The following is a 21,182-nucleotide window of genomic DNA, read 5'->3' as shown; positions in this document are numbered from 1 at the left end:
TTGAAGTGCGAAAATGCAAAACTAAATACTCTCAACCTAGTGTTCTGCACACAGTAAAAATATATTTTAAAAATTCTGGCTAAATAAAAATATTGTCAGGTAAACAAAAGATGAGAGAAATGGTTGCTGACAGATTCACGCTATCAAAAATGCTAAAGAGAGTTTTTCAATCTGAAGGGAGATGGTGCCAGATGGAAATTCAGATCTACAATAACAAATAAAGAACCTTGATAAGGATTTTTTTAAAAGGGGTGAATATAAAAGATTATTTTCTATCTTAAATTTTTAAAAATTAGGTTAAAATGTCTAAATACATTATATGTACATACATTGTATGTGAATACTTGTAATATTAATTCAGGGTTGATCATGGTAAATTAAGAACGCCTATTAAAATTCCTAGAGCAGCTGCTATAAAAATAATAAAAAGAGGAATAGCTAAAAAGCCAGTAGAGAAGATATGAAAACATACTTGTTTATATCACTCCTCTTCAGGAAAAAAAAAATACAAAATGGAAAGAAGAAACAAAGAATAGAAAGGACCAAAAAGAGAACACAGATCATGTGTCCCTCTGGAGTTCTCTTTGTCATAAAGTACTTTAATTATTCAGAGTGAGTGAAAAAACCATGACACTTCCAGCTCAGAGAAACGATCCATTCCAACCCTGTTCTTTGTGAGCCCTGTGTGAGTCTGTGGTCGTTTTTCCTCATGACTTTTTCAACACTGTTATTGAGATCCAACTTATATGCCCTATAGCTCACCCATTTAAAGAATACAATTTAATATTTTTAGTATATTTACAGAGTTTTGCAACCATTACCATGACCTAATTTAAAAATATTTCATCATGCCCAAAGTAAGCTTGTCTGCATCAGCCCTTTTCTTCTATTTTCTCTGTTTGTTTAAATTTGGAGTCGTGGGATCCTCTGAGTTCACTGAAACCAAATGCCTGCTGGTAGCCTCGAATGTCTGCATGTGTAACAACGCCCACAGGTGATTTTAGACAACACCCGCGTTTGACAACCGCATCAGTAACGCTGCTCTTTTCTCACCAAATCCATTTCATTTTGCCTCTTTGTGAAATCCAGGAAGTTCACAAAGATCTCGTTCTCCAATAGTGAGAATAGTCCTATTGAAATGAATAGTACGTCCGGGGTTCTGACACAGCTCAGCCCCCAAGGCACACCTTACGTTGCATTGTTTGTGATGGCTCCCCAGGTGGTGCGGTCTGAGGGCCCGTGACAACTCACATTGATTTAAAATGTAAGATTTTCGCTAAAGGATATGAACAAACATTTTAACTAGTTAATATAAAGCGTAGGTGGTTAAGAACAAGGGCTGTGGAGTGTGACTTGGTCAAACGTGGCTTACTATATTTGTGAACTTGAGCAAGTTTCTCAAACTCATGAACCACATGTCCGCTCTCCAAAACAACATGTTTTTCATGAGGTTGTGATGAGAATAAAATGAAACAAAAGAAGTCGATTACTTGGAAAAATACTGGCATGTGGTAAATACTCACTAGATGTTAATTATTATCATCATTATAGTTTATGGCTAATAGTTCACCTTAGGATTATACTGGGACCAGTTTGAAGCATTTCACTGCTCTCTTCCATGATCAAGTAAGAGGCTTAGAATTTTATAACCGTGGCACTTATTTTATAGGATTGTTGTCACTGGGGAATACATATCTGAAACAGAGAGCCAAATGGCATGGTAATAAAGTGTTCATCTTATTCAGATGGAATTTAGAAAAGTGGAGTGTACAGATTTTTAAAACTATTATTGTGGAAGCATCGAATACAACCATGTTTTGTTTGCTATTAAAGGATTGTTAGAAGCCTGTGCATGTTGTACGGTTAGTATCTGTTTGTTTCTATGGTAATTCAAAAGCCTTTGTACCCTCCTCCACATACACCTTTTTGGGGTTATTTATTTATTGACTTCTATCTGTTTGTCCCTGTCTCTTGTTTCATAAATAAGATCCTGCTTTTCTCTGACATTCTAAATGGTCACAGGAATTTTAAAATGAATTGCTACATCAAGACAAGGGGAAACAGGAGGAGAGGGAGTACGCTGTGACTTTAGGATGGAAAGAAATGCAGTTTGACTGCAAACGTAGAGGCAGCTTTGATTGGGGAAAACATAGAAAAACTACAAGAGCAATCAGGAAACTCTTACAAATCTCCCAGGCAGAGGGGAAACTTAGTGCAGGAAATGTTCATGCCAGGAGGAAACAGCTGGTTAAAACTGTACAGAGTATCAATCATGTGGGCAAATATACATGGAACTGAGCAGCATGAGAGTACAGGCTCCTTGCCAGGACTGGAATGAAGGCAAGGATGGGCTTAGACACACACACACACACACACAAACGGAGGCATCTTTTGGAGTCCTTTGCCAAGGACAGCAACAACAGCACATTCTGTTTCCAGGGGCAGTGAGAAATGTTCCCCTGGTGCTGCGGTGAATGGAGGACTGTGGGCTATCTCTGTGCGGGCCACTGCAGAGGCACCTGGGGAAAGAGTTGTGCAGGCTGTGATTTTCATTGACTTCATGGCTCTCAAAGGGCACTGCTGCTCTCTCATCCTGGCCACAGAGCCCAGGAAACAATGCCCCCAATAGGATGGTTTCTTACGGCTTTCTCTTTTATACTTGCATATATGAGCTTCCTTGGGTGAGACAAATAGTTTTTCTAGGAGACAAGGGTACATGCTTTATTGGGAGAAGGGGGCTTTTAGGAGATGTATATCTTAGGACACAGAAAGTCCCACAGAGAAAGAAAATGGAAAAGAGGGATTTAGCAGTAAAACAGAAACAATTTTTGTGACCCTCATTGAAATATAACCAATAAGACAAGAACTCATGCGAGTGCAGGCCAGAAGTAGAGAAAAAGAGGAATGACGTTCTGAGAACTAGGACATTCTGAGAACAGGCCCACCCATGAAATATAGGAGATTGAAGAAATATTAGAAAAAATATATTAAGTAGTTTTCAGAACCTACTTTGTACCTAGGAAACAAACTAACTTCTATGAGCTCAAAGTATAGAAACGATTATTTCTAAATATAGAAATGATTATTTTTAGAATAGAGGCATCTAAAATGGAAAGCTCTTAAAAAAACCCTCAATATCATACTTTTTATTGGACTGACATAACCTGAAAATTGATAAGCAGAAAATATAAATGGAGGAATGTTCTGTTTTATTGTACTTTGTGGGTAATAAAATAAGAAAAAGGATTGGAAATAACCAGGTTTTTGTGATCATTCTATCTTATACCTAGATGCTTCCGAGACCTGAAACAAAAATTGTTCTATAGGAAAAAGATTAGCAAAAAAAAAGATAGTTTATAAAATGAATCCATATACTGTGTGCTTTGGGGAAAGCAAAAAATGCCCACATTAAAAGTCAAGCGCAAGAGGGACAGTAGGTGAAAATGTGGTAAACATTAGAATAGTAAGTTACTTCCACGGGAAGAAAATGCCACTTCAAATAAAATACAGAAAAATCCTGAGATATTTGGAAAGAGAGTTCTAGGTTTCGTTCCAAAAAAAATTCAATTTAAAGGTACAAACATGTCAAAACCTGATAACATTTTGCAGAGTATCACATACCGGAAAATATAACCACTGAAGAAAACAATGCAAATGAAAGACATCAAAATTATAGAAATGTTGGGGTTTTATGTGTACTTTTATATTATCTTTAGTTCTGTATAATACCAAGTTAAAAAGGATAAAATCTATGCAGAGTGTTTTATATTGGCCCTGAGGGAGGGAGATATTTTCTCATGATAAAATAATAATTTAGAAATGAAAGTAGGCTATAACTAGAAAAATGTTTAAATTGCACAAGATTCACAGTCAGGATGGACCCTCTCTTTTTTTTTTTTTTTTTTTTTAAAGATTTTATTTATTTATTTGAGACAGAGAGAATGAGAGAGAGAGAGCACATGAGAGGGGAGAGGGTCAGAGGGAGAAGCAGGCTCCCCGCTGAGCAGGGAGCCCGATGCGGGACTCGATCCAGGGACTCCAGGATCATGACCTGAGCCGAAGGCAGTCGCTTAACCAACTGAGCCACCCAGGCGCCCAGGATGGACCCTCTCTTAATCAAATAATGTCTTCTCTAAGGAAAAGTCAAATTTGAAATTGAGAAGTAATGTACTCACAGATGTATCCACCAACCCTAAATTAACTGTCATTACTATAGTAAATTATGAAATCAAGAGGGGTCACCTAATTATCTAAAGAATCATAAACTCTAAAAACTCTCATATATGCAAAGATAAAGGAAAGTGCATTCAATTAATTAAAAAGACAAGTCAAAAATACAAAATTTTTACCTAAAACTTCAAAAAACAATTTTTTTTAAAAAAGAAAGAATGTTATCTTCATTCTTGGGTTCCTCGCCTGTCTAAGAGGGTCTACTTGGGTTCCTCGCCTGTCTAAGAGTGTCTATTTTTAACACTAGTTTCATCCTCACCACTATTGTTAGAAAGTCATTATATGCTTATCAATTTTTCATTTTATGGCTGTTCCACAATGTTTTTACTCTTAAAAGAAAGAAAAATCATACATAGTCCTACTACTCTAACACTTGCTTGTTAGAGTAACACTTATTTTTACTTTTTCCTGTCTATTCTTTGTTCATAAGCTTACACATTCTGACACAGTAATTATAGCATAGCTTTTTAAAGAATGTATCCTACCTACAGCCTGGGCCCCTGAATTTCCAGACTAACCATTGTTGTGTTGCAGTCTTTATTATACTCTTGCCCTGAAGCACCCCCTCCTGCCTAGCAAAACTGCATTTCCATGGGCTGCCACTTTCACACTCCAAATATTCTACTTTTCATTTCCTTTTCAAAGTTAAAGGAATCTCTTTGACTTTCTGATTGAAGTCTTGCATATGCACATCACTCTGGACTATATATTGCCTGCTAAATGTTCATCCAGGGGATGTTACTGCATTTTGAGGTGGAGTAGTTCTTCCTTGAGGGGAACATGAACACCCTTGGTTTTCACCCACTACGTATGAGTAGGGCTCCACCTTCCCTTGTGACAAATAAAAATGCTTCCACACGTGGGGCACCTGGGTGGTGCAGTCAGTTGAGCATTCAACTCTTGGTTTTGGCTCAGGTCATGGTCTCAGGGTGGTGAGATCTGCTTGAGTTTCTCTCTCCTTCTCCCTCTGCCTCTCCCCGCCATGCTCTCTCTCTCTCTCTCTCTCAAATAAATAAATAAACCTTAAAAAATAAAAAAAATGGTTCCACACATTCCAAAATTCTCTTTAGAAGGTGGTACCACTCCCACTGAGAATCACTAATACATGTATTTCACTATGTGTGCTAAAGATTCAGAGCTGAATTGCCACAAATGTAGCATGATCCTAGAAATATGGCAAAGAGTTAAACATTCCAAAGTGTTTCCTTGGACAGGCTTCCTGAAACTCCTGAAATTCTCACCACTGGTCATTGCCTTAGTTAGGTATACAATGATAAAAACAAAACCAAAAAACATATATAGCTTTTACCATATGTCAGACTCTATTATAAGCGTTATATATGTATAGTAATATAATCCTCTACAATGAACTCTGTAAGGTCCCATTATTATTATTATTATTATTATTATTATTATTATTCCCATTTCACTGATGAGAAAACTGAGAAACAGAGAGGTTAAGCAAATGTAACTAGCAAATGTAACCACGTGCTCAGCTGGCTAGTGGTAGGGCCAGTATTTGAACCAATGCTATCCAGGTCCAGAGTCTATGCATGCTTTTAATTACCACCTTTTGATGCCTTTGTAAAAAGTCAAGACAGGCTCCAGTTGCTACTGCTAACATAGATTGTACATTACCTTGGAAGAAAATAAAGTCATACAGTATGCTAATATTCAGCTATACTATATAAATGCCCATCAAATATAAGATTAATATAAGACACATATATGGTACCAGTTAAAATACAGTCATTCAGACCCAGCTTCCTATTGTGAATCTACCACCAAGTTGTATAACCGTGCACTTACCATAGTAAGTATCATGAGTAAACATTCAATACATATCAATATTAGTCTTATCATCACTATTATTAATGATCTTTATTATGAATAATAAAGTAATATAAAGTAATAATATAGTATATAGTATAATATAAAATAATAATAATATAGCATAATATAAAGTAGTAGTAAGTAAAGTAGCCCTTTTCCACAGTGCTTCTCAACCTGGTAGTTCTTTAAAATTAACTGGAAAGGTTTTAAAAAATACTTATTTCCCAGACCATATATCATACCAAATAAGCCAGAATATTAAGGGTGGAGGGGTGAAGATGGGGCCTGCTTATTAGTATTTTTGTAAAGCTCCCCAAATAATTCTGAAGTGCAGCCAGGATTAAGAATAACATTGGTCAATTAATATTCATATGACCTGCAAGACAGCATGTTGGATGTAGCAGTGTTCTGGGCACCATGATAGGCACTGAGGAGGTTCTCACGGAGCTCAGCACCCTGATACGTCGAGCACACAGTGTGGAGATTTATTACACAGACCCTGGGATCAGGCAAATCTGGCCTCATACAGGGTCTCTACCACTTCATCTGTTAATCTGCTGGGTCTGTTTCCTTACTGTATGTCCAGTGTGATTGGCAGGGGCTAGCCTCTGGGGTCATGTTACTTAAGCTGATTGTTCACTGAATATAAGGAGTCTCATAATTCCAGGATATAAGTGTTTTAGCGGGAAGTGACTTAAATCTTGATGGATTAATTCTGTTATTATTATCACTATTTTTAGAACTACAGTTTATTAAGCATCTGTTCCATCCCAGGTTCTACATACATTGTCTCATTTAATCCTCAGAACAACCCTGTGAGATAGATGCTATTCTCCAAATTCTGCAGCTGAAGCAAGTGATGCAGAGAGAAATCATGTTACCCAGACTCACATAGCTTCTAAGTGGTAGAATTTGAACCCACATCCTAGCTCCAAATCCCCCACTCTCTCCACAATGTTTGTATTGTCTTGGATAAGACTGCCCGAGTCACCATTGGACTGCCGGCAGCATTTTGTCAGGTCTGGACTCACCCCAAATTGTCCTTAATCTTGAGAATAAGAGATCAATTTTGGTTCCTGAGGAGAGGGGTGTGCCCATAGAGACTAAGATGGTTCTGGAAATAGTGGATGCTGTCAACAAGAATCATATTCAAAGGTGAGGGAGGAGACAAAATATGTGTATTATTTCTCTGATCCAGACGGTTATTGCTCTTAGAAGAAGAGATAAGAGATAAACTTAAAGGCCCAGAATTCACTTTCAGAAGTAAATCAATCTTAGAAATGTTACTTTAACAAACTTCATTCGGTGCAAGGTCAGTCAGCATATTTGTGTCTCCCTTAATGGCAGTGGTATTCTAAACGACAAGGAAGCAAGGGAGCAAGGTAAAGGAATGGGAATGAAGAGAAACAATGAGAACAATCTTGGCTACTTCCCAGAATATTCTAGAATTTAATTTTATTTATTTTGAACCAAAGATTTTTTTTTTAAAGCAACATTTGATTTTTATATAACCTCTCTCTTCACAGGAACTTAAATGGAAATACAATCACTGATAGTTTGCCATGTTATAGTGTTTTCAGGATACAGTCAGAGAGGAAGTAATTAAATTATTATTCCTGTTTAGATATAAACAATAGAGGACAGAGAATTGGGATTTCCCAAAGTCCCCCAAAGAGAGAAAAAGTCAGCTCAAGACACTTTCAAAATGTTCCTAGAAGAGGAATGCCTCAGGGCTTGTTGAGAAAAACCCTGTGTTTCTATTTAAATAAAGGACAGTTCTGAACTGTACTCAGAAAAAAACAAAACAAAACAAAAAAACATTTCTTGAATAACTTTTGAAGAAGCTTTCTTTGAAGGTAGACCCCAAAGTCATGGACTTATGGAGCCCACTAAGGAGTGGTGAGCAGTAGGCTCTGAGACGGTGAGGGGAGAAATCAGAGCAGGGGTGTTTTTTCTCAGTGTGTATAGAGTGCAGAATTTCTGGAGACAAAATTGAGAAGTGATCAGAGTAGAATCATTCCCCAGGGATCTGCCAAGAGGCAGGAGAAAGGATACTGACAGAGAAGTCACTCATCCCAAGAAAACTTGAACAGCCCCCCCTTCCTGGACTGACAGTGACTGTAAATTGTGAATGGCTGGCCAGAGACATTTAAAAACCCAATATCTCTCATGCTTTTCATATTTACAATCATGGAATCTTTGTCAGTTCATACTTTTGATTGATTTTGTGACAGGTAATGCTAAATTGCCCCTTGATTTAGATATTCACAATGATGTTAATAATTGTTCAAATTATCCTTTGCTGCCATTCTTCCTCTCATACTTGCAGCTCCAGCAACACTTAATTGCCTTAATTCCTTACATACAGCACACCGTTCTGACATTCATGCCCTCTCCTTTTTATTCCTCCCACTGTTTAGCCAACTCTTACTCATCCATTAAGACACCTCCCAGGTGACACTTTCTCTAAGAAGACTCTAGGTTGGGTGATGTATCCATCCCATATAGACATAAAAATTCCTGTGAGTGACTCTGTCATTGGACTTAACCCATTATATATTAACTATTTATTTGTTTTAGCTCAACTAGAACCGTGAGCTGCTTGAGAGCCATGACTAAGTCTTGGTCATCTTTAAATCCCCATCAACTAGCACAGAGCAGTTCCATGGTAGCATTTGGTAAATGTCAGTTTATTAATAACTGATGAAATAAAAACAAGTGAAAATTTATAGGTCATCTAGAAATCTGCAGAAATATCTAAAGCTGAAAACTTACTGTATTGTTTCCTTATGCTTTGTCAGAATACAAACAATAGGTCCACTAACCAAAGAAATCATCCTGTGCTTTGAGATACAATTAAATATTGAATGCGATAAAATCCTATATTATGCAGAGCATTCCTCACTTGAGAATAGGTTAGATTCCACTCAGTTGAATATCTCATTTATCCAAACCTCAGAATGTATTACTAAATGAGTCTATGCTGTGAAAGATGGTAGGGAGGGTGCCCACACCAGCTCACTAGCCCATAAAATCCTAGGTGATCCACAGTGTAGCTGACTTTTCTCCCCTGAGAATACTTATGTTGTTTCTTTTCACTCAAGGGTGTTATGGACCCTGGAGGCCTCCTATCTCCCCGTTGTCACTTTCAGAATGGTAATCTCCATTCCTACACAAAACTCTTCTTCCTCCCTTGCAGTTTTCTGTCCTCTTCTTTTGCACTCCCTTTCCCACTTTTTTGTCTTAGTGTCTTAGACAACCCAGGCTGCTATACCAAAATACCAGAGACTGAGAGGCTTAAATCACAGGCATGTATTTCTCACAGTTCTGGAGGCTGGGAAGTCCAAGTTCAAGGTTCTGGCAGGTTCTATGTCTGGTGAGGACCCTCTTCCGATTTGCACACTGCTGTCTTCTCATTATGGTTTTTCCTTGCTATGTGCATGTGGAGAGACTTCAAGTCTCTTCCTCTTTTTATAGAGGTGTTAGTACCATCAGGAGAGCCCCACTCTCATGATCTGGTCTAACCTTAATTACCTCCCAAAGGCCCCACCTCTAAATACCACCACACTGGGGATTTAGGGTTTCAATAAATGAATTTGGAGGGGACACAAAAATTCAGTCCATAGCACCTAGATTCTGACTTCCCAACACTTACAAGTGTCCCCTCTTCTCCATCCCTATATCTACTACCTAAGTCAGGAACATGCATTCTCATGGTAGTGTACTAATTGGTCCCTCTGTTTCAATTCAACCCCTCCCCAAATCTATTCTTCACCTTGCAGACACATGTTGCTGTTACTAGCAAACAAACCTGTTAATAGACACATGAAGTGAAGGGATGATACAGAAACTTATTGACATATCCCGGGCAGATAGTCAAATCTGCAAGTACTGCCCTCCTATGTAAGACCATTTGCTGGCTTCCCGTGCACTGGGGTAAAGTCTACCTTTCTTTCTGGCACTCTCTGATGGACTGCTGTTTTCCTTGCTGGACTGATCTCTTATCACATCTCATCTCCCACAACATGCTCTTGTCAGACTCTCAGCTTTTCCATGTCTCCATGAGTCTCCCTCTTCCCAGGATACCTCATGCCCAGCCTTCTTCCTACTCTAGCTCCCACTACCCCCCCCCCACCCCACTCATCCACTTAAAGAACGTCTACTCATTTTTCACAATTATTCAGCTTGAAGTTCTTCTCAATGAAAGTCTTCCTGACCCATTCCTCATTCCCCACTAGTTGAACTAATCCTGCGTTTTGCTGTGTGGGGTCTTTGCTCTATGCGGATCTCCGTCATAGCTAGCTCTTTGTTATGACTTTTAGTGGGGAGGTGGCATAGCCTTTACTCTGAGCTGGATCAAATTTCAAATCTCAAATTTCTACTCACAGCCTTGGCAATGCAGGACAATTTGCTTAACCAAAAACTAAGTGCTTTTTATGGCAGAGAGAGAGAGAGAGAGAGAAATGGGTGGGGTGGGGAGAATGGAAAAATGACTTCTGGTTTATCCTTCAGGATAAATAAGAATCTCTTTCCTTCCTTCTCACTTTGTAAGTTTCCTGTCCTCTCAGATGTAGATAAGGGACCCAGAGTGGGGAAACTTTAGTCTTCAGCCTCACTTCCTCATGCCGCTGTGAGTACAGCACAGAGGAGCCCAGTATGAGACCTGCAAGTCATCGCCAGGCAGGCACAGCCCTTGCTTGGGCTGCATCAGCAATGATGCTGGCAGGGACTCCATTCAGGGGTGGACAGGTATTCACTGGGCTGTGGCCTTAGTGCCAGCAGCCCTTCATCCAGCCATAACAAACAAATCCTGTGCTCAACCCTATCATTGAACTCATAACCTTATATATTAATTATCTACTTATTTTTGTTGACACAACAGGAACTGAACAGTCCTGGCCGGGCAATGCCCCTGAGCCAGAAGGAGACGTGACCATGATTGTCCCAGGGTCGAGTCCTTTTTCATAGCTTATGCACAGCTGGGGCAACTCATACTTGGCTTGTTCTGTCCTCAAGGCATTGGAATGGGGACAAAAATCCTAGAGAGAGCATCAATAATAGTGGTCGCGAGAATCCATGGGTCAACTCAGGTGTATTTTCTTCATAGCCATTCCTAAGGGGTTTGGAAAGCTACATGGGGTCTGTATGTATAATTTCAGGTCAGATGTGTTAGATGATTTTTATTTGTTTCCACTACATTGAGAGGAAAATAACATTTTTATAGCACAAATAGGCTATATCCTGTTTAAACAAATCATTCATTCATGTAATCATTCAGTAGATGTTCATTGTGTGCTATGTTCATTGTCTTAAGTTGTATGTATTGGGATCAGTTTTTTGAGGACCTTTTTATTCCATACCTAAGGATTCTGGGCTTTATTCTCTAAGTGTGTGGGGCCAAGAGGACAGTGGACTGATGGGAACATAACCCTGTGTCATGCAGAGCAGCAGTTTTGAGGATAAGGTTCAGCAATGAGAGTGGAGAGCTGGGGAGATCCATTAAGAAGCGACAGCATTTATTCAGGGAGAAGAGAATAAAATTTAAATAGGGCTATGACCCTGGTAAAAGAGAAGAGAAAATGGGTTTGATAATGATTCTGGAGGTCCACTCGTGGATTTAATGACTGATCAGATCGGAAGCCTGAAGGGAAGTGTTTCAGCCTGAGGGAGCAAGGGATTGATAATGCATTAGCTGATTTAGGAACTATGGGTATGGGGCAGGGCTGAGTGATGACAATAAGTCCATGTTAATTAGAAAATAATTGCAAATGAGAGTGTCAGCTTAAGAGTAAGATCAGGCCTGGAGATGAAAGAAAATTTGGGAAATAAAGCTATGAGAGAGGATTAAATCACACAAGACATGCAAAGCAAAAGTGAAACTGCCAAAGACAGAGTCCTGGAGGGGGCGGAAGGAGGGGGGACCAACATTGGAGAGGCAAATTAAATGAACCAGCAAGGAGACTGAGAAAGAATAAAAGGAGAATCAGATGAAATGGATGGAATGATGATGTGAGATAAGAGAGTTTCAAGAGGGAGAGGTAGACATTGAAGTCAAGAAAAAGAGGGTTCCAATAAGTTGGTATTTATTTATCTCAAAGATGGAAAGTCATATAAGGAGTTAGTTCACTGTCTGCTTCGCTTAAGGTCATAGGGTTTCTTTCTTTTTCTTCTTCTCCTCCTCCTCTTCCCCCTCCGCCCCCCCGCTTCCTCCTTCTTCTCCTCCTTATTCTTCTTTTAAATATTATTTTTTTTAATTTTATCTTATTATGTTATTTTAATCACCATACATTACATCATTAGTTTTTGATGTAGTGTTCCATGACTCATTGTTTGTGTAGAACACCCAGTGCTCCATTCAGTACATGCCCTCTTTAATACCCATCACTGGGCTAACCCATCCCCTCACCCCCTCCCCTCTAAAATCCTCAGTTTGTTTCTCAGAGTCCATAGTCTCTCATGGTTCATCTCTCCCTCTGATTTCCCCTCCTTCATTTTTCCCTTCCTACTATCTTCTTTTTTTTTTTTAACATATAATGTATTATTTGTTTCAGAGGTACAGGTCTGTGATTCAACAGTCTTACACAATTCACAGCACTCACCATAGCACATACCCTCCCCAATGTCTATCACCCAGCCACCCCATCCCTCCCACCCCCTACCACTCCAGCAACCCTCAGTTTGTTTCCTGAGATTAAGAATTCCTCATATCAGTGAGATCATATGATACATGTTTTTCTCTGATTGACTTATTTCGCTTAGCATAATACTCTCCAGTTGCATTCACATCATTGCAAATGGCAAGATTTCGGGTTTTTTGATGGCTGCATAATATTCCATTGTATATATATACCACATCTTCTTTATCCATTCATCTGTTGATGGACATCTTGGCTCTTTCCATAGTTTGGCTATTGTGGACATTGCTGCTATAAACATTGGGATGCATGTGCCCCTTCGGATCACTACATTTGTATCTTTGGGGTAAATACCCAGTAGTGCAATTGCTGGGTCATAGGGTAGCTCTATTTTCAACTTTTTAAGGAACCACCATACTGTTTTCCAGAGTGGCTGCACCAGCTTGCATTCCCACCATATTTGTGTAAATTCTTTCATCTGAATATTTGGTGCTCCAGGAACTAACTTTTTAGATGTTTGGAACATTTCCTCATGGTAATTTGAAATATTGCTCAAATTAAGCTTGAAAGCAAGTTTCATCTCTGGGAGAGCTAACCACAAGCTGAGTAGGATGTCTTGCTCACTTGCATTTGATTTTTGATGTGGTATCTTTGACCTAAGGCAATATGAGAAAGTAATATCCTTTATTACAGTTTCACAAACACACATAGAAAAAACTTCTGACACACACCATGGAGTGAAAAAGTGAGAAAGACATTATTAATCTTCCCAGGACAGTTCTCCTGTTACTCTTTTTTTTTTTTTTTTTTTAAGATTTTATTTATTTATTTGACAGCGAGAGACACAGTGAGAGAGGGAACACAAGCAGGGGGAGTGGGAGAGGGAGAAACAGGCCTCCCACCGAGCAGGGAGCCCGATGTGGGGCTCGATCCCAGGACCCTGGGATCATGACCTGAGCCGAAGGAAGACACTAAACTGACTGAGCCACCCAGGTGCCCCTCTCCTGTTATTCTTATTACTGCTTGTGATTTTCTTAAGGCTGCATAAATGGTGAATGGCAACAACTTCATCCCACATCCTTTTTCTGAGGAAAGGCTGCAAAGGGGAGAATGAAAGGAATGGGAAGGAGGGTCATATAAAATAGGGGAGATGACAGTTTGGGGAGCTCCCTTGCTACTGTTTGGATATCTGATGGTGCAACGGAATGGGGGCAAGCAGGCTAATGGAATCAGTCATCTCATGCAGACCCAGCCTGAATCCATAAGCACTAACACCCTTCCCACCTTTACTGTCTCTTTCTTTCCATTAGACTCTCAACCAGAATTCCTGAGTTCCAGGCCATAGCAGATCGGAGAGTTCACATAATCAAGATAAAGGCCTAAACATTGAAAATATCATAAAATGAATTAATTAGCCTCCCTGCACTCACCCCACAGCTCAGGCAGTCATTGGCCATGGTGCATTGATGAGCTTGCAAAGGCAGAGCACGTGCTCTGGTTTGGTTTCCAAAATGGCACAGGTAGTGCTAAGCAACTGAAAGAATCTGTACTTCCTTTGTCATCATAAAAAACTCAGAATTATCAGGTTTGCTCAATGGGAAAAGGATAGCAATGCATTTGCTCATGGATGACAAGAGTTTGGAAAAACCTTGAGGAAATACTATGCACGGAGGCAAAGAGATAAATGGGCTTCGGACATGGACAAATTGAGGGGCCTGCTGTGTAAAATGAAAATTCATTCCTCTTTTTTTAAATAGGAATCTCAAAGAAATGGTATTTTTTGGAGGTGAAGACACATACCATGTTTTAATTCAAATAGTAATGTTATGTTATAGAGAGACAATTCAGTTTCCATGTTGGCTCAGTTGGTGACTTTACTGCCTAATTGTTTCAGTGATACTCTCATTTGAAATTTTATTTTTTCAAGAGTTTTGAATATCGGCATTGTCAAATCTGATCACAAATACATGTGACAATTCAACAAATAATGACTTGGTGGAAGAGGATTATTCTTAAGCTATTAATAGTAGTGTAATGCAATTCCATTATGACCATGCATCCTGTAAACCTATCGCATTCTCTTGAAATGTGCCCATTGTCATTCTTTATAACAGCTGCGTTTAGGCCAGTTCCATTGCCTGCTACAAATTACATGTGGGAATAGAGTTTGGGGGAATATACCAGAAAAATAACAAATATCTGTCCATCCTCGAGGAGTCCTGATGTGATCAATAAATGTGAGAACTTCACTTTGTAACTTGTTAGATTTCTAGGAAAGCAACTGGACCACTGGGGAGATTTATTGGTCCATTTCATTGTTGGCATTGTTTTATTTTAAAATCTAATTTGTATTTTTATAAGCTAAGAATTGCATCTTTAAACTGAAGTTTATAAAGGTAGATGACTTTGGCTGAATGGAATCCAGTGCTGCAATAAATTTAGCAATAACCCAACCAAGTTTTAGCCCAGCCTCCTCAGAGCCCAAGGACACTACCTCGTTACCTGCTTTTGCTTGCTTACCCACAGAGAACATCTCAGTGTTCTGGGAGCATTTCAGACTCTACCTTATCTTGGTGCCACTATACATACTGTTCTATGTGTTTTAAAGCCTTTCCTTCTTTCCTCTTCATAATTCTGACCTATCTTTCAGGGATGAGCTAAGTGTCAACTTCCCTGGGATTTTATAGCGCCCGTATGCCTCTTTATCATAACACTTCTCGCTTTATATAATTGTTCCATTGCCTCCTCCCAACAGACAAGTTCTTTGAAAGCAGAAATTTTTTCTTTTTTGTCTATACTATTACCCACCTGAATGGGTAGCACATCATCTTGGTAAATACTTATTATGAATGAGTGAATGAGTGAGGTAGTGCTGGGAGTCCTGTTCTCCTTTTATTTCATGCAAGGCCTATGGTAAACATGAATGTGTAGGCTCCTTATTATCCTGGGATAATGGGATCAGTAGAGGCAGCTGAAGATACCTGGCAGGGCTGTTGCTAATAGAAGATAAAGAAAAATCCACTACTATGAGCAGTACAAAGTCTTTATAGCACTTGAGCTGTTGAGGAATATCTATGTAGGGCTGCACTAATCTGAGAGGTAGTTAGCTAGTGGGGCTGGGAACTGAGGGCCTGGGGTTAGTTAGACTTTGATTCAAACTGTGGCTCTGCCACTTAGCAGCTGTGTATCCTTGGCATCCCCCGTAACTGCAGCCGCCGCCTAAGTTTGCTGAGTAGATTAAATGACATTTCATGCTGAAGTCTCCTGGCAAAATGGCAGACATGCTATGAGTTCAGTAAATGCTAGTCATTATTATTACTATTAAATAGATGACTTAATCATCAATTTATTTATTTGAAATTTTATAAGTTATGGGGCGCCTGGATGGCTCAGTTGGTTGAGCGTCTGCCTTTGGCTCAGGTCGCGATCTGAGGGTCCTGGGATCAAGCCCCACATCGGGCTCCCTGCTCAGCGGGGAGCCTGCTTCTTCCTCTGCCCCTCCCGCCCTCAAGCTCACTTGCTCTCTCTCTTTCTCCCTCTCTCAAAGAAATAAATAAAATCTTTGAAGTGTTAAAAGTTAAACACACATTTGTTTAGGTCTTGAATTATACATTAATAGCATTAAATTAAAAACTATATACTGAAATATTTAAAATTATGTAAACCTTTAAATTCTAGAAACATATTAACCTTATCCATGATCTATAACATGTTCTATAGGGAGGTGTCTGAGAGTCTATGAAAACTTGAAGGTTTCTGAAGATCTTTGTAGGCTCCCCTATGCCTTGCTTTTAATATCTGAATAATGGAGCACTTTTAAAAACCAAACTCTACTGTAGGTAGGTTCTAAGAAAGAACAAGTTTGAAAAATGAAGACAAAACATTTAGCATATTCAAAATAGCTGTGAGTTTGCATTTTGTTTTAATTATATTCTTTGCTCATAAGAAATATCAATAAGGCAATCAATAAACCAAGTACATGACACACTGAATTTAAAATAACTTGTAAGTGTTATCTGAGACAGAATTTCCTACCTTGCAAAATGAAATTCTAACATCATCCCTTCCTTAATGTTGCCTGGTGCCTTCCGTGAATAGTTAGAGCATGACCTATATCAGGGTATACTGCCAAGAGTAGCCCATGGTACTAGAGATTTGGCTTCAGGTCCAGCTGCATTGTTTTTTGATCTGTGATCCTAGATAAATTTGTCATCTGGACCTCAGTTTTCTGTTTTATAAATTGGGCACAATAAGCCCTAATCCAAATTTCTCAGGGTTGTTTTGAGAATTAGATGTTAAATAATTTGGAAACATGTAAAGTAATATAATCAAAGTAGTAATAGTAGCTATGGTTGTCTTTTTGACATGTCAGTTTGGCTAGGTACAGTCCCTAGTTATTCAAACGCTACTCTTGGTGTTACTGTGATGGGGTTTTATGGATGTGTTTAAAGTCCATAATCCGTTGACTTTAAGTAGAGAGGTTATTCTAGATAATCTGGGTGGCCTGATTCGGTCAGTTGAAAGGCCTTAAAAGCAGAGCAAGGCTTCCCTGAGAGAAGAAATTCCACTTGTGCCCTTGCCTGTGGGTTCTAACCTGCCCTTTGGGATGGCCTATGATGGATTGCAGATTTGCTTATCTAGGCCTCACAACTGTAGAAGCCAAGTTTATGAACGTGGGAATGTATTAACTCACTTAAAACAGAAATCCATGAATGTTTACCTGTGCTTCATAAAGTAAAGTTAGGGGCGCCTGGGTGGCTCAGTCGGTTAAGTGGTTGCCTGCGGCTCAGGTCATGATCCCAGGGTCCTGGGATGGAGCCCTGCATCATGCTCCCTGCTCAGCGGGGAGTCTGCTTCTCCCTCTCGCTCTCCCTCTGCCCCTCCCCCAACGTGTGCACGTGCTCTCTCTCTCAAACAGATAAATAAAATCTTTAAATAAATAAAGTGTAAAGCTGACCCATGGGTGCAAACGAAAGGCCCAGACCATTAATCAAATCATAATGCTGATATCATGTGGGAGAAGCAGCGTATCAAGTCATAGTGGAAAGAGCAAGGACTTTGGAATCAAACAGACCTGCACTGGAATCATGTCTTGGTGAATCATATCTAGTTGCCTGACCTTGGAGAAGTTATTTTTAACCTCTCTAAAGCTCACTTATATTACTTTTTAATGTAAATGTGGAATAATAATACCTTTCTCTCAAAAGATGTTGTAAGAGTCAAAAGATAATACATGTGTAGGCCCAGCGGAAAATAAACAATAAATAGTAGCTAATAGTATTCCTTTGGAACTGTGGATTCTCAACACACTATACTCTTCTGCATTCTCTGAACTTCTTACTAAGAACCAGCAAGCATCTTTAGTGGGTAATTGTTTATTATTTAAGAGCACTTACATATCCCCTACTTATTGGTCCACAAGGAAGAAGAAATAGTAAATGTCCAAAGAAAGTGATCAGATGATGCTTCTCCAATTGTGTAGAAAGATTTATTAGTAATCTCACCATACTTTCTCCAAGACAGGGACCCCTTACCATGTCCATTGACAATGTATGGTTTCCTCTACATCATACCAGACAATTGAAATCGCAGGCACACCACAGATTGATCCCACAGGTCAATGGTCAGCTGGTTTTCTAGCTTCTGTCCATGTGGTCTGCTCTGTTATTATGCCTAGATCACTTTAGTATTCCTACCTATTTATACATTAAGTGTTTCAGAAGTAACTGAGTATAGAGGCTTCCTTTGCTCTCTCAAACTACTACATCTGAATTATCTCTTGAAAGACTTACTCTAGACTTTTCTCCTTTTCCTTGATAGAGGCAAACACAAATAATGGCCTCTAGGAATTTAATGACACAGACAGATACTAGCAGTTTACTGCAGCCTCTATAAAATTTTAAAAGCATTGCAAATCATATAAATAGAGGAGAAAGAGCAGGTGTCATGTGTGGGAGGGCAAAGATGATGGAGATAATTTCATCGTGGACATTGAGTCCTATTTGAGTGACTGTAGGAAATAACAAGGCTAATGAGAATTATCTGAGCATTATCACCATATTCTGGATTAGTTGGGAAAAGCATCTAGAGTGGGAAGAGAGGGGGACTGAGAATAGAACACTGGAGAATACCAAATGTTAAGCTGCAGGAAGAGAAAGAGAAGCCCGTGGAGGAGGCCAAAAGAAGAGATAAAAGAATATGACTGTTTGAAAAAGGGTATAGGCAATAATGTCAGTTACTTCTGAGGGAAGAAGCCAAGAAAATTGGGACTAAAAGCACTCATTAGATTTTTTTCATTTAGGAGGTCACTAATGACCCTAATGAGAACAGTTTAATTGGAGCTGTGAATATAGCCAATGAATTGCAGTAGTTTGAATCAAGAAGGGTAAGTGAAGGGAGACATAGAGAATTGTAGAAAACTTTCCCAAATGTTCAGCTAAGAAGGAAAGAATGAAGAGAGGGCCATGCCAGGTATTTCAGTAGATCTAATGGCCCATGATGGTGTTGAACAAAAACTGTGATGCAGTTGCTTCTCTATAGAAGTGAAGAGAATAATATTTGTCTAGTGAGTATAATGATGGGATTTGATACCATTTGGTCTTGATGTTCTATCTGGATTACCTGTGAAACTTTGAAAATAATAGATGCCCAAGGCCTACCTCAAATCTAAGAACCAGTATCTCAGGACTGGAGGGAGTCTTCTTTGGTCCTGCTTTTCTTCTTATCTTAATATAATATATATATATATATATTATATATATAATACTTTATTATATATATAATATATATATTATACTTTATTATATATATATCTAATATATATATTATACTTTACCTCAATCCTATCTGAATGGTATTGAAAGCACTGGGTATACATCTGTATGTATGGCACGTGACCCTGGTTTTCTTCCTATCTTTATATATATCTATCTATATCTATATCTATATCTGTCTGTATGTATGGCCCATGACCCACCATATTGGATTGTTTTCTTCTTTGTATCTGAGCTAACATACTAATTTCATGATGTTACCCAACTCTATTTGCAATCGCTCAAATTTTACTCTGAGCACGTACCTTCCAACCGTTGTTCTGTTGTCGTAGCTAGTTCAAATGTTCTGACTTGTTACTTCACAAATCTGTGAAAATGTTGGAAGTACAAATTTCTACCAATTTTGCAATTATGCTTTTTGCAGCTGCATGTGAATAACAGAAAAGGCTATCAGTAATTTAATTAGTAGCAATTTTGGAGGGCAAGAGCAACGTCTGGTCTAAGGGCTCCTTGGAAATCGGTCCCTCCATTATCAGAAACTCTTTTATTTTATGGTTACCTCTTATCTCTCACTATCCATTATCATATTTTACTACAGCGGCTGTAGTTAAAATTGTTTGCTTGCTGCACTGCAGTTTTGCTGTAACTGTTTCATGCCCAATTACATGTAAGTTATGTAAATTCTTATTAAATATTTTGGAATCAAAAAGTAAGAATAGGTTTTGGGGTGCCTGGGTGGCTCCGTCAGTTAAGCCTCTGCCTGCCTTTAGCTCAGGTCATGGTCCTGGGGTCCTAGGATCCAGCCCCTCATTGGGCTCCCTGCTCAGCAGGGAGTCTGCTTCTCCCCCTTCCTCTGCCCCTCCACCCCCACTCATGCGCACAAGAGCGTGCACGCGTGCACTCTCTCTCTCTCTCTGTCAAATAAATAAACAAAATCTTTTAAAAAAAGTAAGAATAGGTTTAAATCAAAGATTGAAGTAAATAGAATAAGAGCATGATTATATAGTCAAAAAATTCACAATCCCAGCAAAAGGAAAACAAATCTATAGCTGAGAATTAGAAATAAATAAATGTGTGCAGAATATAATGAAATGTTAAAAATCAGCACTATGTTTGAGAATTACCCAGGCTCCTGTTTTTTTGTGCTAATTTTTTTTTTCAGCAAATTCATTTGACCAATGGTGCCAGTGTTAAGGGGCACACAAAAGTAGACCTGCTATCTGTTCTTGGAGAATAATTAAGCAAAGAATATACAAAAATATATTAAAAATATGCTTTTATGGGATAAGAAGTGTCTTAGTTTTTTTAATAGATGAAAAAAAGAAAACCAAGGAAGAAAACTGAACTACAGAGAGTTAACTGAAGCACCCAAAGTATAGATGTCTTTATCATTTATTGACTTGTACTGTGCTAAGCCATTTATCCACATTACCTAATTTAACATCTCAATAGTTCAATGAGCTAAGAATCCTACCTTATGGATAAGAGAACTGAGATTCATAAGGGCAAGATAACTTGCCCAAGGTCACACAGCTAGTAAGTTAGCCAAGGGCTGACTTCTAAGCCTGCTCCTTCCCACTAGAAAGCTCTTTGCCAAGGAGCCCCAGCTGTGCTGACACCAGCCCAGAGTTCACAGTACAATAAAGTCAAAGTTTGTTTCATTAAATTGGTCTAAGCAGGGAGTTTAGAGTCTAGTAACCAGATACTGAGT

General features: G+C 38.9%; 1 protein-coding gene across 3 annotated transcripts in view; it reads left to right on the top strand.

Moving 5' to 3' along the window:
• Positions 1–21,182, top strand: part of LOC118533583 (sodium/potassium-transporting ATPase subunit beta-1-interacting protein 3) — a 617,142-nt gene that overhangs the window by 220,787 nt on the left and 375,173 nt on the right. The gene's annotated exons all lie outside the window — the stretch shown is intronic.

This window comes from Halichoerus grypus, chromosome 5, assembly GCF_964656455.1.
Source record: "Halichoerus grypus chromosome 5, mHalGry1.hap1.1, whole genome shotgun sequence".
In the NCBI taxonomy this organism is placed as follows: domain Eukaryota; kingdom Metazoa; phylum Chordata; class Mammalia; order Carnivora; family Phocidae; genus Halichoerus; species Halichoerus grypus.
Note: the sequence above shows the minus strand (reverse complement) of the source record. Positions and strands in the feature narration are given on the sequence as shown.